We start from the raw sequence: 24,643 nt of genomic DNA on the forward strand, positions 1-24,643 counted from the left end.
TCTGGAAGCCACCAGCTCTAGAGTTTCCGAAAATGTCAACAAGACTGCCTTTGAAACCAGAGGGTGGGTGGTGGTGAGAACATCCTGTGAAGGGTGCCAGCTGGTTTATACCAGTCAGTGTGCCAAACTGCTCTTCTAAAGATAAAAGGTGGTGCTGTTTTAATTCCTTCAGTTTTAAGATGCACTTTACTATTACCCTTTTTAGTTTAGAAAGATGAAAGTTGACGAAGAGGCAGGGCTAGCTCTGAAACCGATAATTATGTTAATCAAAAATCCCACCCACCTCCAGAAAACCTTTTCACAGAGCTGCCAAAAGTGGTGAATTGATTGGTTTAAGCTGTATGTTCTCTTCATGCCACTTTCTTTTTTTTTTTTCTTCCTGCCACTTTGAAGCTAAAAGAGTGAACAAATAGTAAAATAGCTACACTAAATGGAGTTAAGAGGAGAAAAAAAGAAGTCCAGACTATCTAACAAACCAGTGTCTGGGTCTTCTATTTAAGAATTAGAGGCCAGAATTCCAGCACTTTAGGAGGCCAAGGTGGGTGGATCACCTGAGGTCAGGAGTTCAAGGCCAGCCTGACCAACATGGTGAAAGCCTGTCTCTACTAAAAATACAAAACTTAGCCGGGCGTGGTGGCAGGCTCCTGTAATCCCAGCTACTTGGGAGGCTGAGACAGGAGAATCACTTGAACCCTGGAGGCAGAGGTTGCAGTGAGCCAAGATTGCGTCATTGCACTCCAGCCTGGGCAACAAGAGAGAGACTCCGTCTCAAAAAAATAAATAAAAAATAAGAATTAGGACCATACTTTTATTTTATTTTATTATTTTTTAGACAGGAACCACTCAGACTGCATCCTTTCTTTCTTACTCTCCTGCAGGAAGAGAATGATCATGAAGGGTAAATGGCAGTGAAGCAAGAAGAGCTGGCTTCAGGCTCAGAAGAGAATGCTGTGCCTCTTCCTCATGGTTTCTGGTGCCCTGCATGTTCAGAGAAACTTCTCTAGTAATGAATGAACTATAGAAATGATCCCTGAAAATATGGTCTTGATACTTTATTTTTGTGGTGGTTTTTTTTGTTTTGTTTTGTTTTTGATGGAATTTTGCTCTTGTTGCCCAGGCTGGAGTGCAATGGCACGATCTCCACTCACTGCAACCTCCACCTCCCAGGTTCAAGCAATTCTCCTGCCTCAGCCTCCCAAGTAGCTGGGATTATAGGCATGTGCCACCACGCCCAGCTAATTTTGTATTTTTAGTAGAGACGGTTTCTCCATGTTGGTCAGGCTGGTCTCGAACTCCCTACCTCAGGTGATCCACCCGCCTTGGCCTCCCAAAGTGCTGGGATTACAGGGGTGAGCCACTGCACCAGGCCAGGGCCAAAAGGAGCAGCTTGGGATCCTTGTTCTGTGAAAAGAAGTTCACTTCTTTCTTAATTAAGATTTTATGCTGGGCAAGGTGGCTCACGCCTTTAATCCCAACACTTTGAGAGGCCAAGGTGGGCAGATCACTTGAGGTCAGGAGTTCGAGATCAGCCTGGCCAACGTGGTGAAAACCCGTCTCTACTAAAAATGCAAAAATTAGCTGGGCGTGGTGGTGCACACCTGTAGTCCCAGCCACTCAGGAGGCTGAGGCACAGGAATCCCTTGAACCCAGGAGGCAGAGGTTGCAGTGAGCGAGATTGTGCCACTGCTCCCCAGCCTGGGCAACAGAGCAAGACTCCGTCTCAGGCAAAAAGAAAAAAAGAAAAAAAGATTTTAAAATACCTATTTGCCAATTCATATGTAGCTGATTTGGAGCATGTACTACAAGATTGGTTCTAAATATACATAAATTAAGAGCTGAGAAAGTTATTGCTAAGCTAAATTCAACCAATTACACTGTTTTTTCTGCTCTCTCCTTGCACCTATTTTATTCTAATTCTGTTTGTCAGGCTACTTACTTTTATAATCTTTTTAGTGTGGAAACAGTAGAAAAAAGGTAGAAAAAAATGATATCATGAACACTTGTTTTTAATTAAAAAATTTGTTTTTAAATAGAGATGAGGTCTCACTATGTTGCTCAGGTTGGTCTCAAACTCCTGAGCTCAAGCGATCCTCCCTCTTTGGCCACCCAAGGTGATGCGATTACAGATATGAGCCATCACAGCAGGCCCAAAGCAGATGTTTTAATAAGCACTATTACTCAAAGCTAGATATGTGATTTTGAGCAAGGTATTTTATTTTCCTCTAAACTCCAAATTACTCATCAAGTGACAATGTCTCTTGTTCAGGGGTTTTATGAAAATTAAGTAACAATAAAAGTAAGATAGCACAGTGTAGGCATTCAGGAATTATAAGTTGAAGTTCCAACTCTTCCTCTACCTATAGCCCTTACTTTGTGAGATTACAGGAAGGATGACAAAAAAGGATATGTTGGGGTTTTTTTTATTTTTTGTTTTTTTCTTTTGAGACAGAGTTTCACTCTTGTTGCCCAGGCTGGAGTACAATGGTGTGATCTCAGCTCACTGCACCCTCCACCTCCCAGGTTCAAGTGATTCTCCTGTCTCAGCCTCCCGAGTAGCTGGGATTACAGGTGCATGCCACCACGCCCAGCTAATTTTTGTATTTTCAGTAGCATTTCATCATATTGGTCAGACTGGTCTCGAACTCCTGACCTCAGGTGATTCACCTGTCTCAGCCTCCCAAAGTGCTGGGATTACAGGAATGAGCCACCACGCCTGGCCTTTTTTGTTTTTTTGAGACAGAGTCTCCCTTTGTTGCCCAGGCTGGATGGAGTGCAGTGGCACAGTCTCGGCTCCCTGCAACCTCCGCCTCCCAGTTTCAAGCGATTCTCCTACCTCAGCCTCCTGAGTAGCTGGCATTACAGGTGTGCTACCACACCCAGCTAATTTTTGTATTTTTAGTAGAGACGAGGTTTCGCCATGTTGGCCAGGCTAGTCTCGTACTCCTGACCTCAAGTGATCCACCCACCTCGGCTTCCCAAAGTGCTGGGATTACAGGTGTGAGTCACTGCGTCCAGCCCAAAAAAGGATATGTTTGCTGAGCCCTTTAATTGTTGAAAATGAACCTTGAAAAAAAGAAAAATTAATGATAGGACTAGGAATGTACACCAGCCAGGAGGTAGAATTAAGAAAGTTTAAATGCAATAGATGAAAACTATACTCAGGCTGGGCGCAGTGGCTCACGCCTGTAATCATAACACTTAGGGAGGCCGAGGCCGATGGATCACTTGAGCTCAGGAGTTTGAGACCAGCCCGGGCAACATAGTGAAACCCCATCTCTACAAAAAAAATACAAAAATTAGCAGGGCATGGTGGCTCATGCCTTTACTCCCAGGTACTTGGGGGATGAGGCGGGAGGATTGCTTGAGCCCAGGAGGCGGAGGTTGCAGTGAGCCCAGATCTCTCCACTGCACTCCGGTCTGGGCGACAGAGTCAGATCCTGTCTCAAAACAAAAAAGAAGAAAATTATAGGCAAAAAAATGTAGATTTCTTTTATTTAATATTTAAAAGAGTTGTTGTGAAGTTGATATGAATTTATGTGAAATAAGACTACCAAGGCCGGGCGCTTGGCTCACGCCTATAATCCCAGCACTTTGGGAGGCCAAGGTGGGAGGATCACCTATGGTCAGGAGTTCGAGACCAGCCTGGCCAACATGGCGAAACCTCGTCTCTACTAAAAATACAAAAATTAACTGGGTGTGGTAGCGCACCTGTAATGCCAGCTACTCAGGAGGCTGAGGCAGAAGAATTGCTTGAAACTGGGAGGCGGAGGTTGCAGTGAACTGAGATTGCACCACTGCACTCCAGCCTGGGCAACAGAGCAAAACTCCATCTCAAAAAAAAAAAAAAAAAAAAAAAGACTAGCAGACTAATGTGGTATTTTTAGGATTTTTTCTTTTTTTCTTTTTTTTTTTTTGAGATGGCCCGGCCTGTTCTTTTTTATCATATGATCTCTAACTGATGTATGTGACACAACAATACAAAACTATTTGAGCTATGAAAGAAATATGAAAGGCTTCTGTTTTCTTTTGTAGGCCTTCTGGAACTTTTTGCCTCAGACTCAAACACCAATGAGTCCTAATCATACCAATATCCCTACTCATTGCCTACTTGTTTCTGGATTTACATATTATTTGACTCTCTGATCTCATATCCTAGAGAAGTATTTAGTAAGAGTTGGATCTGTCCAGGTAGAGTGGCTAACACCTGTAATCCTAGCACTTTGGGAGGCTGAGGTGGGTGGATCACCTAAGGACAGGAGTTGGAGAGCAGCCTGGCCAACATGGTGAAACCCCGTCTCTACTAAAAATACAAAGATTAGCTGGGTGTGGTGGTGGGCGCCTGTAATCCCAGCTACTTGGGAGGCTGAGGCAGGAGAATTACTTGAACACTGGGGGCGGAGTTTGCAGTGAGCCAAGATCGTGCCACTGGACTCCAGCCTGGGCGACAGAGTGAGACTCTGTCGCAAAAAAAAAAAAAAAAAAAAAAAAAGTTGGATTTAATTTCCTAAGCATTAGGTTAAAATTTTTTTGCTAGATAGCACGGTGTCCTGAGATAAGCCAAGCATTATAAAGATGGCTCTGATGATTGCCAGGAACGTATTATGTATGCAGTAATAATAACACATTGCAACAAAGCCATGTTTTCTCCCATTTTTAAAAACATGTTTTGATGATGAAGGATATAAAATACAGAGTCACAGTGAAAGCCTGCAGCTTGAGTACATTTGTAATCAGATGATTACAGATGATTGCTATGAGGCTAATGAAGTGAAATTTACTCCTAGGTTTGAGAGTAGATGATAAAAGGAACATTAAGAAGATTATAGTCTCAATCATTAATTAACATTTTCCTACCTTTGAATTTAAATATCAAAAGTTGATACGTGATAGTTGTTGATTTGTAATACAAAATTTACTACTTTTGATAGTCATTTCTCACTTAAGCTTGTAGCATGTAATAATTTTTTTTTCCCACAAATCTTTTCCTGCATTAAAAAAAATACATAAAAAACTTGGCTGGGCGTGGTGGCTCTCACCTGTAATCCCAGCACTTTGGGAGGCCAAGGTGGGTGGATCACCTGAGGTCATGAGTTCGAGAACGGCCTAGCCAACATGGCTGAATCCCGTCTCTACTAAAAATACAAAAATTAGCCAGGCATGGTGCCGCATGCCTGTAGTACTAGCTACTCAGAAGGCTGAGGCAGGAGAATCACTTGAACCTGGGAGGCGGAGGCTGCAGTGAGCCAAGATCGTGCCACTGCACTCCAGCCTAGGCAACAGGGCGAGACTCCGTCTTAAGGAAAAAAAAAAACAAAAAACTTATTTGGGTTGGGCACAGCGGCTCGCGCCTATAATCCCAGCATATTGGGAGGCCATGGTGGGCGGATCACTTGAAGTCAGGAGTTTGAGACCATCCTAGGCAAAATGGTGAAACCTAGTCTCAACAAAAAATACAAAAAACTAGCTGGGTGTGGTGGCACTTGCCTGTAGTCCCAGCTACTGGGGAAGCTGAGGCATGATCACCTGAGCCTAGGAGGTGGAAGCTGCAGTGAGCAGAGATTGCAGGATTACACCACTGCACTCCAGCCTGGGCAACAGAGTGAAACTCTGTCTCTAAAACAAACAAACAAACAAAAAAACCTTATTTGACTACTTCTTAAAGCAAAATGCACAGTGAAAAGAAAACTGTTTCCTTCAAAAAACAAAATCATAAATATATACCTAGTATAAGCAGGATAAATTATACCCTTTGTCCTCAGCCCCTGCGAGAATGCTCAGGGCAGAAGATAAATCTCCCTTTCCCCATACAGATGCCTTAACTACCTATTTGATCAGCTAAGATAAGGAAAAGCAAGGATTTCAAAGCCTTGCTGGGTCCTTGAGTATTAGATGATAGCCCTGCAGGTAGAAGACTCTGTAACATGAAACTATCATTATGGTTCTCATTCCTTATGTGCAAGTAGGCCCTGGGCGTGATTAGGAAATTGGAGGATAAAAAATGAGGAACAGAAACCACTCTGCACAAATAACATAAAGTACTACATTACATGGAATGTGTTTTATTTAGAAAAATATTACTCTTTAATGTGATTCATTCAAGAGATGTTATTCATCACCTATTAGCGCCAGATATATTCTGAGTCCCGGAGAGACAACATTTAACAAAGTCCCTGTCCTCATGTAGTTTATTTTTTCGTGGGCAAACAGACAATATCTATTATTTTTATTAAAAACAATATAACATAATTTCAGCCAATGATAAGTACGCTGCTGGGTGGGATATTCAAAATATTTAACACAGGTATGGCCAGCTTGGTATCACATCTTCATGTTCTCTCTTGTATTTGCTGTCTTCCTTCCTGCCTCACTTCCCTTTCCTGCTCACTCCAATTTCCTTGACATTGAACTTCCCAAAAAAGTGTTAGTATATAAGCTTTAGTTTGTGATTGTGTTCCTTTATACTCCCCATCTTACCCCCACATCACCCCCAATTAGAACATAGGCCAACCTTAGCCTTCTTGTGACTAGTGTTATACTTTTAGTTGCTGGATCTTGGGAAGGTCTAGGAGATGCTGGGATAGCAAGATCAGGGGATGTCTTGGGAAACACCACACCATCCTCTAGTTCTCCTCCATCCCAGTTCTCTTTCAGTCCCTTTGATTCCCCTAAATGTAAGTGTCCCAAAGTCCACAAAAAACTTCTGTGTTCCCTCTTTTAGTGGCTTCACCATCCCAGTCAACCACACTAAAAGACTTAACATCACTTTTGACGCTCAACCTAATCCTCTGCGCTTGGTCACACATTCATAGCACTGTGTGGGGAAGAAAAAGCGTTTTCATGCACTCTTGCTGTCCCTCTGGATAACACCCTAATTCAGCCTGTCATTATGATTTGTTTGGATTTTGCAATAGCTTGAAACCAACTTTGCATGCCTCCATTTTCCACCTCTTCCAGCCCTTTGTATTAAGGCACCAATGTTTTAGTGCCTTAAAAGATCCGGTGGATCGCTTGATGTCAGGAGTTCAAGACCAGCCTGGCCAACATGGTAAAACTCCGCCTCTACTAAAAATAAAAAAATTAGCTGAGCGTGGTGGCATGCGCCTATAGTCCAAGTTACTCAGGAAGCTGAGGCAGGAGAATCGCTTGAACCCGGGAGGCGGAGGTTGCAGTGAGCCAAGATCGCGCTAGTGCACTCCAGCCTGGATGACAAAAGTAAGACTCTGTCTCAAAAAATAAATAAATAAATAATAAATAAATAAATAAAAAGACGAAATCCTTAACTCTCTTACAATGAACTTTTGGTTTAAATAGTGGAGTACCGTAAGAGCATCTCACTTCTTTCTCCCATTTTATTTTTTCTTTTCTTTTCTTTTTAGATGGAGTCTCACTCAGTCACCCAGGCTGGACTGCAGGGGCATGATCTTGGCTCACTGCAACCTCCCTCTCAGATTCAAGCGATTCTTTCACCCTAGCCTCCCAAGTAGTAGAGACAGGGTTTCACTATGTTGGCCAGGCTGACCTCAAGTGATCTGCCCAACTCAGCCTCCCAAAGTGCTGGGATTACAGGTGTAAGCCACTGCGCCCGGCTTTTCTCCCATTTTCTTATTTATTTATTTATTTTAAATTATTTTTTATTTTTGTGAGATGGAGTCTCGCTCTCTCGCCAGGCTGGAGTGTGGTGGCGCGATCTCGGCTCACTGCATCCTCCGCCTCCCGGGTTCAAGCAATTCTTCTGCCTCAGCCTCCTGAGTGGCTGGGACTACAGGCAAGTACAACCAGGCCCAGCTAATTTTTGTATTTTTAGTAGAGATGCTGTTTTACCATGTTGGCCAGGATGGTCCCGATTTCTTGACCTTGTGATCTGCCTGCCTCAGCCTCCCAAAGTGCTGGGATTACAGGTGTGAGCCATCGCACCCGGCCTTTTTTTTTTTTTTTTGAGATGGAGTCTTGTTCTGTCGCCCAGGCTGGAGTATAATGGTGCGATCTTGGCTCACTGCAACCTCTGCCTCCTGGGTTCAAGTGATTCTCCTGCCTCAGTCTTCTGAGTAGCTGGGATTACAGGTGTCTGCCACCATGCCCAGCTAATTTTTGTACTTTTAGTAGAGACAGGGTTTCATCATGTTGGCCAGGCTGGTCTCAAACTCCTGACCTTGTGATCTGCCCACCTGGGCTTCCCAAAGTGCTGAGAACACAGGCGTGAGCCGCTGCACGCAGCCTTTTCTCCCATTTTCTAAGGTAACCATAAAAAATTTTCTTATCTTGGGCTGGGCATGGTGGCTCACGCTTGTAATCCCAGCACTTTGGGAGGCCGAGGTGGGTGGATCACGAGGTCAGGAGTTCGAGAACAGCCTGACTAACAGGGTGAAACCTCATCTCTACTAAAAATACAAAAAATTAGCTGGGTGTGGTGGTGGCGTGCACCTGTAATCCCAGCTACTCAGGAGGCTGAGGCAGGAGAATTGCTTGAACCCAGGAGGCAGAGGTTGCAGTGAGGTGAGATAGTGCCACTGCACTCCAGTCTGAGCGACAGAGCAAGACTCAGTCTCAAAAAAAAAAAAAAAAAAATTTCTTTTTTTTTCTTTTGAGACAGGGTCACGCTGTGTTGCCCAGGCTGGAGTGCAGTGGTGCAATCTGGGCTCACTGCACACTCCACCTTTGGGGCTCAAGCGATCCTCCCACCTTACCTCTCAAGTAACTGGGACTACAGGTATGCAACACCACACCCAGCTAATTTTTGTATTTTTAGTAGAGATGGGGTTTTTCCATGTTACCTAGCCTCACTTGCCTGCCCGCCTGCCTGCCTGCCTGCCTTCCTTCCTTCCTTCCCTCCCTGTCTCTTTCCTTTCCCTTCCCCTTCCTTCCTTCCCTCCCTGTCTCTCTTTCCTTTCCCTTCCCCTTCCTTTCCCTTTCCCCTCCCCTCCCTTCCCTTCCCCTCCCCTCCGTCTCTCTCTCTCTCTCTCTCTCTCACTCTCACTCTTCTTTTTCTTTTTTTGAGGTGGGATCTCACTATTCTGTCCAGGCTAAACTCCTGGGCTCAAGTCATCCACCTGCCTGGGCCTCCTCTGTAGCTGGGACTACAGGTGCACACCACCATTCCCAGCTTGGCTTTGAATTTTTAAAAGGCTAATAACCCAGAAGGACCAGGCACAGTGTTTCACACCTGTTAATACTGACACTTTGAGAGGCCAACGTGGGAGGATCACTTGAGTCCAAGGAGTTTGAGACCAGCCTGGCAACGTGATGAGACACTGTTTTTACAAAAAATTAAAAAATTAGCTAGGCATGGTGGCGCATGCCTGTAGTCCTAGCTACTCGGGAGGCTGAAGCAGGAGGATTGCTTGAGCCCAAGAGGTCAAGGCTGCAGTGAGCCATGATGGCGCCACTGCACTCCAGCCTGGGCAACAGAGTGAGACTCTGTCTCAAAGGAAGAAACAAATACCAAAAAAACCAGAAGGACAAAGCAAATGAGAGAAGAGATTTTAGTAGATTTATACAAGACAGGCCGGGTGCAGTGGCTCACACCTGTAATCCTAGCACTTTGGTATACTGAGGCGGGTGGATCGCTGGAGCCCAGGAAGTTGAGGTTGCAGTGAACTCTGATCATGCCACTGTACTCCAGCCTGGGCAACAGAGCGAGAACCTGTCTGGGGGGAAAAAAGAAAAGTATGGAAAGCAGAGATATAAAATAGGAGAAAAAAAAAAATTTTTTTTTTTGAGACGGAGTCTCACTCTGTCCCCAGGCTGGAGTGCAGTGGCGCAATCTCGGCTCACTGCAATCTCTGACTCCCTGGTTCAAGCGATTCTCCTGCCTCAGCCTCCCAAGTAGCTGGGATTACAAGCACATGCCACCATGCCCAGCTAACTTTTGTATTTTTAGTAGAGACTGGGTTTCACCATGTTGGCCAGGATGGTCTTGATCTCCTGACCTCGTGATCTGTCTGCTTCAGCCTCCCAAAGTGCTAGGATTACAGGTGTGAGCCACTGCACCTGGCCGAAAAATTTTTTTAAAGGATCACTTCAGGAGGTTCGATTAATATGACATCCAGAAAGGAGAGAAAACAGACACATTTATCAAAGAAACAATACAAGAACATGTCCTAGAACAGAAGGACATGAGTCTCCACTGTGTGCCCACTAAGATACATAATGTGAAATATCAGTATCCTAGGCCCACAGAGAAGACCGAAAAAGGCATCCAAATAACAAAGAGGATGGGCCATGGTAGAACAAATCCTCATCTGCTATGATGGGAAGTCAATATCTAAAGTTACTAAATCAGGCCGGGCACGGTGGCTCATGCCTGTAATCCCAGCACTTTGGGAGGCCAAGGCGGGCAGATCACATGAGGCCAGGAGTTTGAAACCAGCCTGCCCAACATGGTGAAACCCCATCTCTACTAAAAATATGAAAGTTAACCAGACATGGTGGTGAACGTCTGTAATCCCAGCTATTTGGGAGGCTGAGACACAAGAATCACTTGAACCCGGGAGGCAGATGTTGCAGTGACCTGAGATCACCCCACTGCACTCCATCCTGGGTGACACAGTGAGACTCTGTCTCAAAAAATAAACAAATATAAAATAAAATTGCCCAAGTCAAAAATTCCTCTATAGAACATTGTTTAGAAATATGGCTGTTTAGGTAGGTAAAGCTAGAAAGCTTGAGGACAGCTGTCTGGTCCACAGAATGGGAGACAGGTGGAGCAGGGAAATGCTTATAAAGCCTGTTAGTATTATGTCTTTGTCTTTTTTTTTTTTTTTTTTTTTTTTTTTTTTTTTGAGACAAGTCTTGCCTTGTTGCCCAGGCCTGAGTGCAATGGTGCGATCTTGGCTCACTACAACCTCCGCCTCCCAGGTTCAAATGATTCTCCTGCCTCAGCCTCCAGAGTAGCTGGGATTACAGGGGCCCACCACCATGCCCAGCTAGTTATTTTTTTGTATTTTTAGTAGAGGCGGGGTTTCACCATGTTGGCCAGGCTGGTCTCAGTCTCCTGACCTCGTGATCTGCCCGCCTTGGCCTCCCAAAGTGCTGGGATTACAGGCGTGAGCCACTGCACCCAGGCTGTATTATGTCTTTTTAAAAATTTAAACATGTATTGCCTTGGGAAAAAATTAATATTATTAATAAGAAGAAACCTTTAGACTGTACTTTCAGGGATCATTTCTGTAATTCGTTACTAGAGAATTTCTCTGAATGTGTAGAGCAGTTAATTTTTTTATTGTTTTAAATAAAATTAAAAAACAAAACTGGCCGGGTGCAGTGGCTCATCCCTATAATCCCAGCACTTTTGGGAGGCTGAGGCAGGTGGATCACGAGGTCAAGAGATCGAGACCATCCTGGCCAACATGGTGAAACCCCGTCTCTACTGAAAATACAAAAATTAACTGGGCATGGTGGCTCATGCTCGTAGTCCCAGCTACTCGGGAGGCTGAAGCAGAAGAATCGCCTGAACCTGGGAGGTAGAAGTTGCAGTGAGCCGAGATTGTACCACTGCACCCCAGCCTGGTGACAGAGCGAGACTCCAACTCAAAAAAAAAAAAAAAAAAAAAAGAAACCTTTCTAGCTTCCCTGTTCCCTTTTGCCTACATGACAAGGCTTAAATTGCCATATCGCGCTCTTTTAAATCAGGCCTCAGCCTGCCTTCTGAGCTCATCTGACAGCCTTCTCCCCAGCTTCACCCATGCCAGTCACACATTCCTTTAAGGAAATATATTGAGCACCTACGGTATGCTAGTGGGTATAGAAACATGAATAAGACATCCTTAGTTCCTCAATGAATTATCTAATGGCAGAAACAGATGCATAAAAAGTAAATACACTTCAGTGGATTTGATGCTGAAGTAAAAGCAAAGACAATGGCCTCTTCTATGGAAAGGCAAAAAGCAACACTTTGCCCCAGTTTGTCTGTCATTTATGGCTCCATGCCCTTGATAATGCTGGTTTGTTTGGTTGAGGTTTTGTGTGTGGGTGGCTGTACAGAAGGACAACATGACATTTTCTCTTAGCAGTCCTGCCCTCTCCCTCCCCCAAGAAACAAAGGGTTTTTCTTCCTTGCTCACCAATCAGTTTGTCCATTATGCTCTGATTCTATTTCAGTCAGGAAGCATTATAAGACAGTAATTAAGAAGGCCATGCTGGGGACAGTGGCTCACGCCTGTAATCCCAGCACTCTGGGAGACTGAGGTGGGTGGATCACCTGAGGTCAGGAGTTTGAGACCAACCTGGCCAACATGGTGAAACCCCGTTTCTACTAAAAATACAAAAATTAGCCAGCCGTGGTGGTGGGTGCCTGTAATCCCAGCTAGTTGGGAGGCTGAGGTAGGAGAATTGCTTGAACCCGGGAGGTGGAGGTTGCAGTGAGCCGAGATTGTGCCACTGCACTCCAGCCTAGGCAATACAGTGAGACTCTGTCTCAAAAAAAAAAAAAAAAAAAAAGGTAATTCAAGAACATTTAATGGAGACTTTGGGACCTGAACCGGAGTTAAAGGATGGATAACAGCCAGATGGCAGGAGTGGCCAGTGCAAAATTCATCTTTGGGAAAGAGCACATGCATGGGGACTAGTGAAGCAGTCAGCGTGGCTGCAGAGAAGGTGTGTTGCTAGTTAATGGGAGATAAGGTTGGTACATGGGATAAAGTTATGAGCATGAACACAGGCACAGGTGTTTATATCTGAAGTAAACAGGGACTCTGTAGGCTCTTGAGCAAAAATAATCAATACTTGAACATTAGTGTGAAAGTTAGCAGGATGCAAAATGAATTCCTGGAGTGCCTCCTTCCCAAACTCTCCACACTAGATTAGCCACCACACTTGGCATGGAGCTAAATGAAGACTATCCAAGTTTTAGCAACGAAAGGGAAAAAAGAGTCAATGGCTGCCTATAAAGAGCAGCAGGGTTAAACAAAGACAAATTTGAAAAGAAGAGCAGATTTGGAAGAAAACAGCAATATTGTTTTTAATTCACTAAATATTTATTGAGCCTCTAGTACATACAAAACACTGCTAAGTACTGTGCTGAATATACAGTTCCTCTTTTCAAGGAGAGAGTAATACAGGTACACAGCTCTCTATCATGGAATGCAAGAATGCTGGGAGAATAGGAATGAAGAAGAGAGTATTCTAGACAAGTGGCTCTCAAACTTTTTGGTCTCAGGACCCCTCCATACTCTTAAAAATTATTGAAGGCCTCAAAGAGCTTTTGTTTATGTGGGTTTTGTCTATCTATCGATATTTTCAATATTAGAAATTAAAACAAAAATCTGGCTGGGCACGGTGGCTCATGCCTGTAATCCCAGCACTTTGGGAGGCCAAGGCGGGCAGTTCATGAGGTCAAGAGATCAAGACCATCCTGGCCAACATGGTGAAACCCTGTTTCTACTAAAAATACAAAAATTAGCTGGGCATGGTGATATGCGCCTATAGTCCCAGCTACTTGGGAGGCTGAGGCAGGAGAATCGCTTGAACCCATGAGGTGGAGGTTGCAGTGAGCCGAGATTGAGCCACTGCACTCCAGCCTGAGCAACAGACCAAGACTCTGTCTCAAAAAAAAAAAAAAAAAAAAAAAAAAAACCCAAAGTCTAAAAAGATGTATTTACCCATTTTTGAGTAACGATATTAAACCCATTACATGTTATCATAAACATTTTAAGAAAAATGTATTTTCTAAAACAAAAATAGGTACAACAGTTATTCTGTTTAATATATTTGCAGATCTCCTTACTGTCTGGCATATAGAAGAAACCTGGATTCTCATTTCTGACTCTGTCTTCAAACTATTGTGATTTTTTTTTTAAGTATTTGAAGCAAACCTGTCCTCATACAGACATGGAGTAGGAAAAGGGAGGAATTTTCAGACGCCTTGAAAGAGTATTAGGGACCCCCAGGAGTCTAGTTAAAAAAAGGTAGTTCAAGCTTTTTTAAACTATAATTAGTTATATAATCCTCCAGTAGGATTTATTTGTCAAAAAAACTCCCTGCATTCCCAACACTAATGAGAGCTAATAGAATGGGAATGACACTTGTCAGTTGTTTTGTTTGTTTTTTTGCCCAGGCTGGAGTGCAATGGCGCGATCTCGGCTCAAGAGATTCTCCTGCCTCAGCCTCACGAGTAGCTGAGATTACAGGCGCATGCCATCACACGCAGCTAATTTTTGTATTTTTTGTAGAGATGGGGTTTCACCATGTTGCCCAGGCTAATCTCGAACTCCTGAGCTCAAGTGAGCCACCTGCCTCGACCTCCCAAAATGCTGGGATTACAGGTGTGAACCACCGCGACTGGCCTACATTGTTTTTTGTAATCTAAAAAGAGGAAACTAAATTTTACTAATTGTTGTGCCAAACCCCTATTAACCTCTGTAAGGAAGGCACCAGGTTCAAGAGGCCAAAGGAGAGACCCAGAGCCAGCAAATAAGACCTGGGGTTTTATTAGGGGATTACATACATGGAAGAGAATCCAGTGGCAGCAGGCTGGACAGGGGAATTGCCTTAATTATAGAAATGGTCCAGTGGCAGTGGGATGGACAAGATATCTGTCTTACCTACAACCCAATGGTGGCAGGTTGGACAACATGTCCCCCTTCCTATAGTCCAGGGCTGGTGCACTGGACAGCACAGCCACATGGCCCAGTGGCGGCCGGCTGCACAGAAAAACTGCAACCATTTGCAAATAGCATGCAATTAATATAGCATTTTCACCTAACACCCTCCCTCTAACAACCTCCACTTGGCAAACTGCATCCAACCCAAAACTCAGGGCCTTAATCCCCTGTATGGCCCCTGTTCCACTGTGTTATGGGATCCTTGGGGGTGTTGCTTTTCCAGCCGGAAACCTCTGTGGCCAGTGGCGCCTTTGCCTGAGTTTTGTTCAGGCCCACTGGGCCGAATCAGCCTGTCGGGCTGTGCTCAGCTCATGCTACTTGCCAAGATCCCACACTTTCTGAGGTGAGTGGAGTGGAGTGGTGACAAGTGTGTGAGCAAGTAAGCATGGGGCCCAGCCACTGCAAACAGCCAGGCACATTGGCTGCAGTAGGGCAGGCAGCTCCAGGCACCACCATGGGCACTGGCTCCCTGCGAGGCTGCAGCTGAACCAGGTGTACTACAAGTAGCTTCCACAGCTGGCACCAGGGAACGTGGTGCCGCCCAGAAGCTTGGAGATGCCAGGAAATGCAGTGTCAAAGAGTATGTCATAGCCTTGGCTTGGGGAGCTTCTAGGTCTGAGCTCATCAAAGGGCCACAGCTCTTCTCTCCTTGTCTCCTGCAATGTGGCAAGCAAGGGGTGTGTTTCAGCCGTTTGTGTTACAGCTCTTTTAGACCCGCCATGCAGCAGGTCCTGAGTTCTCGTCCTGTGTCCAGAAAGAATGAGGTACGTGGACAACTGGAGGGCGAGCAAGGCGAAGAGGAGCTTTACTGAGCAACAGAACAGCTCAGAGACCCACAGTGGGTAGCTCCTCTTTGAAGGCAGGGTGTCCCATCAAGTGTTCAGCTCTCAGCAGAGACGAGACCCTGGGGTGGGTAGCTCCTCTCCATAGCTGGTCATCCTGTCATCTCCCGGAGTCTGGCTGAGTCTGGGGTTTTCATCAGCAAGGAAGTGCTTGCTGATTGGTCCACGGGCAGCCATGGGCAGGCCCAGAAAAAAGCACAAATTCCCACTCTGGTCTGCAGGGCTGGCAGCCTGGTCCCCAGGCTTCAGGCCTTCCCCAGCTTGAAGGTGGGGCTTCACCAGGGACCTTCCCCTTTCCGCCCAGGAGCCTGCCTGCCTCCTGCCACTGTTCATGGTGCCCAGGCCGCTCTTGCAGAGGGGTGCCTGCAGCCGAGCGCTGAGCTGCCCTCAGACCCCACTCAGCCTCCCTCCCATGCTTGTTTGTGCCCAAAGCCCAGAGAGAGTCAAGGCAGCAGGGGGCTGGCATGTCAGCACTGCCCCAAGCATGAGCACACCTGGCTGGATTGCAACAGCACCTTGGCTCGGCCTCAACTTTGCACCAAGATCTGACTGGGCTCCAGGATTAAGGAGAGGCCAGGCAGTGGGAGCAGGCATTTCTGACCCTGCAGCTGCAGCTTGGGCGGCTGCAGCTGCATTCGGAAGGGTGGGGATCCTGCCTGCTCCATGGAATACACAGCCCCAGCCGCGCCTCCCGGCTGCAGTCAGCATTGTTAGAGAGGCTGCTCCAGATGGGCTGCCACTGCCATGAACAGGGCAGGACAGGGGTTCAGATGTTCATCATTGATAAGGAAAAAATGTCCAGGTTGGCCACTCCCAGATTCCCTAGCTCAGAACACACATTCAGATGCATCTGCCATACAGGGTCATTCTCAGGGTAGGCTTCAGTTATTGCTCTCAGGTGTGTTTACACTACACTAATATTTAGTGTGTAGGTTGACATTTGCATCTTCACCAGTCTGAAGGTCTGATGGTCACATCAGGTAGGGAGTATCAGGGACAAGAGCAAGAATTCCCTAAGTGCCACTTTCACTTGTTTGTTCATTTTCAGCATGACACATTGTACAATGGTTAAGTAAAAGATTTACCAATTATAATATTTAGCCTTAAGTAACTTCAAAAAATGGGTGTTGGTTCCCTGCCCAGATTCTACTTACTGGTCATTGTCCGCATTCCCTCCATGCTGTGACTCTTGGCTGCTAACAGCTCATACCTGTATCTTTCTGTGTAGAAGAACTGACCATAAATGATGGATGCTACCTAATCAGGAACATCACACTCTACCACCACCCTCCTGCACTAACTCTAGGCAGCCCATAGCCCATGACTGAATAATACAGGAATACTAAAGCTTGCTTCCTTGCCTCAAGAAGAGACAAGTCCATGGTGCCATCCACACTCCAGAGCTGCTCGTGGGATCAAAATGAAGATAGATTTCAGCTGAACCCATGTCTTTGCCTAGCCTCTTCCTCTGTCCTATTCTGTTTCTCTCACTCCCTTACAGGTTTCAGCTGACATCACTCTCTCAAAAGAATTGCTGGCACAGGAATCTTCATCTCAAGTTCTGCTTCTTGAGAACGTAGCCTAAAACAATCGTATGATTTTAAAACAATCATGCAAAGAAGACAAGGATTGAAAAGATCAATAATGAAGATAAAAGCAACAACAACAAAATGGCAGAACTAGTTCTTTTCCTACTTCTGGTATAATCTCTTCTTAGCCAAAATATGTGATAAAAATGACAGTTTAATAAAACCTAACAAGACGTCAGTTAAAAGAGAACTACAAAGAGGACTATTTGAAATAAAAATTTCTATCCGCTTTCTTTTTTTTTTTTTCGAGATGGAGCCTTGCTCTGTCAGCCGGCCTGGGCAACAGAGTGAGACCTTGTCTCAAGAAAATTTTTAAAAAGGCAGTATCTTCTGATATTAAGGAAGATGGGTATTTCTAGTGGAATTTCAATAAAAATTTTTGTATAAATAGGGTATAGGACTAAAAAAATGAGTATCCTGATTTTTTACTACTTCTTTGAATCTTGGCATCTTTTTCAGTTATGTTTCTCATCTATGAGAGATATTAAAACCAAGAATTAAAATAAATTGAATGTAAACCCATACCTCCTCAGCAGATCTGTAGAACTTATGTAAAAAAATAAAAATACAAAATAAATAAAACCAGACCTTCAAGCATCTTTATTTCCATGATATTAAACCAAGATTTAAAAAAAAAAAATCTAACGATGGCCGGCACAGTGGCTCACACCTGAAATCTCAGTGCTTGGGAGGTTGAGGCAGGAGGGTCACTTGAGGCCATTGGAGTTCAAGGTTGCAGTGAGCTATGATAATGCCACTGCATTCCAGCCTGGGTGACAGAGTGAGACATTGTTTCTTAAGTAGATAACTTTAATGATTACTATTTATAATGGTAGCAAAATATTTAAAAGTTATTAATAAATAAAGTAGTTGGAGTCTCCCTTACTTGCTGACTATAATAGTCAAAAGAGAAGTGCCACATTGAGCCTTGGCCTTTCACATATTAATTCCACTCAATATAGAAAGATGACTTAGTGGATGTCATATTCTCACCATTTCACCAAACAGGTAAGTCATCAGGATCTATATCCTAGAGCAAAAAAAATAAAAAAATAAAAAATAAATAAAAACAGGTAAATCACTCTTATACTCACAGAGGTGGGGAGAAGACAGCAGCTTCCCCCTTCAAACTTCCAAGAGGGCAGAAGTTTTGACAGATATTCCTAACTTATTAGCTGAAGCAAAAATGTACGAGAATGAGAGAATGGGTTCCCTCAAAAACAAAAAAATCCTAAAGGTAGCTGGTTACATATATAATATACGAAAATCAATAGCTTTCCCATAAATAAAAAAAATGGTTAAAAATAAAATGAATATAAGAGCTCTTATATTATTACAAGAAAAAAGATTATACACCCAGGGACAAACCAAAGAAATGTGCAGAGCCTGTATGGAGCCAACTGGAGGCTATTTAAGATGACTTGAATGTATTTTCCCAGAGTCAGCTCAGTTCTTACTTCAGGGAAGACTGCCCAGACACCCCACCCTCCCAATTAGATAAAATCACTTATTATAAGCTCACCATATCACCACATCTCTCTCCTTCTTAGCACTTCACAACTTTACATTTATTTGTGCAATTATTTGCTTGATCTCTATCTCCTCTTCTGAATTTCTTAAGATCCATGATTACAGATACATTACTTTAGTTACATTTATATCTCTAATGCTTAGCTGAGTTCCTGGTGTAATAAGTACTCAATAAATATTTGAGTGAATGAATGAGAGGAAAATATATGCCTCTAATCCCAGCACTTTGGAAGGCTGAGGCAGGCGGATCACCTGAGGTCGGGAGTTTGAGACCAACCTGACCAACATGGAGAAACCCCGTCTCTACTAAAAATACAAAATTAGCCGGGCATGGTTGTGCATGACTGTAATTCCAGTGACACGGGAGGCTGAGGCAGGAGAATCGCTTGAACCCAGGAGGTGGAGGTTGCAGTGAGCGAGATCATGCCATTGTACTCCAGCCTGGACAACAAGAGCAAAACTCTTTCTAAAAAAAAAAAAAAAGAAAAAAAAAATATATATATACACTGTGCTTCATAAAAAGACAATATTGTAAAAGTATTGTAAAAGTTGTATCTATGTAAATTAATCTGTACATGGATTATAATGACAATCAGAATAGCAACATAGCAACAGCAGTTTGTTTTGTTTTGTTTCTGAGACGGAATCTTGCCTGTGGCCCAGGCTGGAGTGCAATGGCGCAATCTCGGCTCACTGCAACCTCCGCCTCTTGGGTTCAAGCAATTCTCCTGCCTCAGTCTTCCATGTAGCTGGGATTACAGGCGCCCGCCACCATGCCTGGGTAATTTTTTTGTATTTTTAGTAGAGACGGTGTTTCACCATGTTGACCAGGCTGGTTTCGAACTCCTGACCTCAAATGATCCGCCCGCCTCAGCCTCCCAGAGTGCTAGGATTACAGACGTGAACCACCGTCCCTGGCCAACAGCAGTATTTTTTGAAACTTGACAAAATGTTAGTAGTAGGATTTATCTAGATTCCAGAGTTGCAAATAGTTGCACAACAATGTGAATGCACTTAATGCCACAAAACAGCATATGTAAAATAGTTAAGATGGTAAATTTTTTTTTTTTTTTTTGGACAGTCTCACTCTGTTGCCCAAGCTGGAGTGCAATGTCGCAATCTCGGCTCACTGCCACCTCCGCATCCCAGGTTCAAGCAATTCTCCCTGCCTCAGCCTCCCAAGTAGTTGGGATTAGAGGTGCCCACCAACACGCCTGGCTAATTTTTGTATTTTTAGTAGAGATGGGGTTTCTCCATGTTGACTAGGCTGGTCTCGAACTCCTGACCTCAGGTGATACGCCCACTTTGGCCTCCCAAAGTGCTGGGATTACAGGCATGAGCCACCATGCCTGGCCGAAGATGGTAAATTTTATGCTATATAAATTTTACCACAGTAAAAAAAATCTGGCTGGCAAAAAAAATTTATCTAGAAACATGAGAATAACCCAAAAAAACACTTAAAGAGAAATAAAAGATGCCTTGTTACAAATTAAAACATATTATAAAGCTACTTGAAACACTTTGTAGCCAGATAATAAACCAATAAAGCTGAATAAAAAGTCCATAAGTAGATTAATATTTATATGGGAATTTAGTATATAATAAGGATGACATTTCAATTCAATGGGTAAAAGATGGATTATTCAACAAGTTTTGGGGAAACAAGAGCGCCATTTTTAAAAAGGCTGAATTTGAATTATCAATTTCTTTAGAAAAATGGAGAAACAAGTCCTCTCATATGCCATTAGTGATACTATAAATTGATACAATCTATCTGACGATATTTATCAACATAAAAAATCCACTAAAGCTTTGACTAATCAATTTCACTTCCCACAAATGCATAAAGATGTATATGCAGTGATGTCACTCTGTCGCTGTAACTTTTATTTTTAGTGTATTTCTAGAGAGAGAGAGAGAGAGAGAGAGAGGGTCTTGCTCTGTCACCCAGGCTAAAGTACACTGGTGTGATCTCAGCCCATGGCAGCCTTAACATCCTGGGATCAAGCAATCCTCCCACCTTAGCCTCCTAAGTAGCTGGGACCACAGGGGTGGCCACCATGCCTGGCTATTTTTTTGAATTTTTTGTAAAGATAGGGTTTCACCATGTTGCCCAGGCTGATCTTGAATTCCTAGGCTCAAGCAATCCGCCTGTCTCGGCCTCCCAAAGTGTTGGGGATTACAGGTTTGAGACACTGAACCCGGCCCAGAATCTATATTCTTTGACACATAAGAATTGCACATATTTATGGGGTACAATGTGATATTTTTATAGTATACAATGCAGAATAATCAAGTCAGGGTACTTAGTATATGCATCACCTCAAACCTTTACCATATCTTTATGTTGAGAACATTCAAAATCCTCTTTTCTAGCTATTTGAAAATATGAATAAATTATTTTTAACTATATTCACTCTACGGTGCTATAGAACACTAGAATTTATTCCTCCTAACTGTAATTTTGTATCTGTTAACCAACTTCTCCCTATTCCTCTCTTCCCCCTATCCATCCCAGCCTCTAGTTACCACTGTTCCACTCTCTACTTCTATTTGGTCAACTTTTTAGCTCACTGTAACTTTCAAAACCTTGCAATATCATTTAAAAAAAGAAAGAAAAAGAAAAGAGTAAAAACAGAAAGAAAAAACCCTTGCAGTGTCCTAAATATATAAATAGAAAACTAGCTAAAATGTCTAACAAGAATACTATAATAGGCCAGGTGCGGTGGCTCACGCCTGTAATCCCAGCACTTTGGGAGGCCAAGGTGGGCAGATCACGAGGTCAGGCGATCAAGACCATCCTGGCCAACATGGTGAAACCCCGTCTCTACTAAGCATACAAAAATTAGCCGGGCGTGGTGGCACATGCCTGTAGTCCCAGCTACTTGGGAGGCTGAGGCAGGAGAATCGCTTGAACCCGGGAGGCAGAGGCTGCATTGAGCCGAGATTTCGCCACTGCACTCTAGCCTGGTGACACAGCGAGACACTGTCTCAAAAAGAATACAATAATATACAGTTATTAAAATTAGGTAGATCCTTCAGATACATTTCTAAGTGAGAAAAGCTGTACAGAGCCATATATAGCTCACTTTTATTTAAACTAGCTTTTAAAAGGACATATGTGTGTGTATATATTATTTATAATGAAAAAATTTAGGAGAAGGAACTAAGATGTCACTCTTAAGGGTGTAAAAAATGCTTTGAAACTGATGATGCAGATGTTTATTAAACCAGTACTACGATTTTCATTATAAATAAAATGTTGATTACTAAAGAGCATTTTCAATTTTTATCTTAAAAAAAAGGAAAATCAATGATCTTGGCCAGTTACACCAACACAAAATCACACAATTATTGATCTAAATGGTGGGGTCTTAGACCTTCCCTTGCCGATGCAATGTTGACAAATGCAAAGCTGGCACTTTCAGCTTCATGCCCATAGCACAGACTGACTGGTGGAAATTACAAGGACCAAATCACAGTCAGCAGAGAAGGTAAGGGAGGGCCTTGGGTAGCGAGCAAAGGTTCAGCCAAGTCAGCCCTATGACATGTAAATACTGGTTAAATAGCCTGTTTTCTGACCCTGCGTTGATATTATACGAAGAGGCTAGATTTTACTTACTTTAGGTTAAGACCTTAAACAGTCACAAGACTGAAAGGGAGAACTCAGCAAGAAGTAGCATGCTTTCTAGGTGAAGGGATCTTTTTAAGGGATCTGATTAGTTTGAAATGCAGCGCAATATGTAATGGAGTAATGTAAGAGATGTACAAATAAACTTATTTAAAAAACAGAAGACTTTTATTTATTTATTTATTTTGCAGGGCAGGTGCTGCAAATGGGCAGTGAGCCAAAAATTAACAAAACTATATTCCTCACAAATATGGCATAAATTATGTGCAGTTTTGACATGTTAGGCATTGGCTCTGCGTGCCTGAGACTTCTGAGTTCAAGTCATAGAGAGAGAGGAGGTCCTCTCACTTGTGGGGACTGCTGATTTCAAAGGGAATTTTTAGATCCTCAACGTGAAAAAATGATATTTTTTCCAGCTCAAATGTTTTTTAATAGATCACAGCTGGCCAGTCTGGTCCTCAATACCCTTAAAAGACTGTTAGTCTACCCCGACCACTTGAAAGGGTTTAGCATTAGAGAATCTAGGTCAGGCCAACGAAGTGGATTAGTAACTTAATAACTATGTGGTTTATTTAATGAGAAACTGCTGTTACAAGACATTAACTTGCGTGTGCATCTGAATGACCTAGTGGGCCTGTTAAACAAATTGCTTGGTCTTTGGCCCCCACATTTTTGATTCAGTAAGCCTGAGATGGGGCCCAGGAGTCTGCATTTCTAACAAGTTCCCAGGTGATGCTGATGATGCATATTAAGAATCACTGCTCCAGGTAGTTCAGCTAATTCCCTTGCCATGGTTCCCTAATATCCTTGTTGTTTGACAAATGCGAGATAAAAAGTAGATTAACGACTGGGTGCACTGGCTCACGCCTGTAATCCCAGCACCTTGGGAGGCTGAGGCAGGCAAGTCGCTTTAGCCCAGGAGTTCAAGAGCAGCCTGTGCAACATGGTGAAACACTGTCTCCACTAAAAATACAAAAATTAGCTGCCCGTGGTGGCGTGCATCTGTAATCCCAGCTACTTGGGAGGCTGAGATGGGAGGATGGCTTGAGGTGGAGGCTGCAGTGAGCTGAGACTGCACCACTGCACTGCAGTCTGGGCAACAGAGTGACATCCTATCTCAAATGAATGAATGAATGAATGAATGAAAAGAAGAAAAAGTAGATTAATGGTACTAAAATTTATTACTTAAGATCAGGTGCTACAGTCATTTGGGAGTTATTGTTCACTTTAGGTTTTACATTCTTCTTGATTCAGATAGTCTGATCTTAGATTCAATGAGAATTAAAAACTGTATATAATAAAATTCGTTCTAGCATGTACTATCTACCTATTTCATAAATCTTAACCTCGGATACGTACTTACCATCTCATTCCCTAATTTCTTTTTCCCTTTATTTGTTACAATCTGACTACTGCCACTACCACATACACCATTGAAATTGTTCTCTTAGAGGTAAACCAGAAACTTATGCAAGATGTCTGCCTTCAGCCTGAATCTCTCTACTAGTGTTTGATATTGTTTATTGATCACTTTGTTATGAAAACTCTCTTCTCCCTACCAGTGTGGATTTTAGGGACCTTTTCATTGGCTCCATCGTCTTCTATCTCCTCTCCCCCTTTCCCTAGGCAGACATCATTAACTGATCGTGGCACTCCTAGGGCTTCACAGCATAACCCAGCAGGAAAATGCTCTTAGTTGATTGGTGTTTGTCTGTGAGATGAAACGTGTTGTGAAGGCTCCAAACTATCTCCAGGCCAGGCACTGTGGCTCACACCTGTAATCCCAGCACTTTGAGAAGCCAAGGGGGGAGATCACCTGAGGTCAGGAGTTTGAGACCAACCTGCCCTACATGGTGAAACCCCATCTCTACTAAAAATACAAAAATTGGCTGGGCCTGGTGGCACATGCCTGTAACCTCAGCTACCATGGAGGGAGACTGAGGCACGAGAATTGCCTGAACCCGGGAGGTGGAAGTTGCAGTGAGCTGAGATTGTGCCACCACATTCCACCTGGGTGACAAGAGGGAGACTTCATCTCAGAAAAAAAAAACAAAAACAAGAAGTAGAGGAGAACAGAGAATGGGAGTAGAGCATGTCTGTGTGCTGTTAGTAGTGATTTAGTAGACTGAGAAAAGTTGATGTTTCAGGATAAAGATAACTCCAGGAGAGAAATCCTGTATGAACTCCAAGAGATATCATTAATTAAAAAAAAAGGGGGGGAGTGTGGGGGTGTGGGGAGGGGACTTGCAGAATATGTACAATATATTTTTAAAAACCTCAACTTTATATAACACAATTATATATTTCAACATACGTAAATATATAAAAACACACACACACACACACACACACAGAATATATACTCCAAACTGGCAACAGCAGTTACTTCTGAGAGGAGAATACAATTATTATAGTGGGCAAAGGAGGACTTTTTTCCCAAGTATAGAATATATT

The 24,643-nt window shown here is 43.4% G+C and overlaps 1 non-coding gene and 1 pseudogene across 1 annotated transcript; one reads left to right on the top strand and one right to left on the bottom strand.

Moving 5' to 3' along the window:
• Positions 1 to 838: 838 nt before the first annotated feature.
• Positions 839 to 1,046, bottom strand: LOC112128963 (small nucleolar RNA U3). Its single transcript, XR_002911400.2, has one exon. It is a non-coding gene; the product is annotated as a small nucleolar RNA U3 (small nucleolar RNA).
• A 10,092-nt stretch (positions 1,047 to 11,138) lies between these two features.
• On the top strand, positions 11,139 to 11,211 carry LOC112128967 (small nucleolar RNA U3; annotated as a pseudogene).
• The last annotated feature ends 13,432 nt before the right edge of the window (positions 11,212 to 24,643 follow it).

This window comes from Pongo abelii, chromosome 15, assembly GCF_028885655.2.
Source record: "Pongo abelii isolate AG06213 chromosome 15, NHGRI_mPonAbe1-v2.0_pri, whole genome shotgun sequence".
NCBI lineage: Eukaryota > Metazoa > Chordata > Mammalia > Primates > Hominidae > Pongo > Pongo abelii.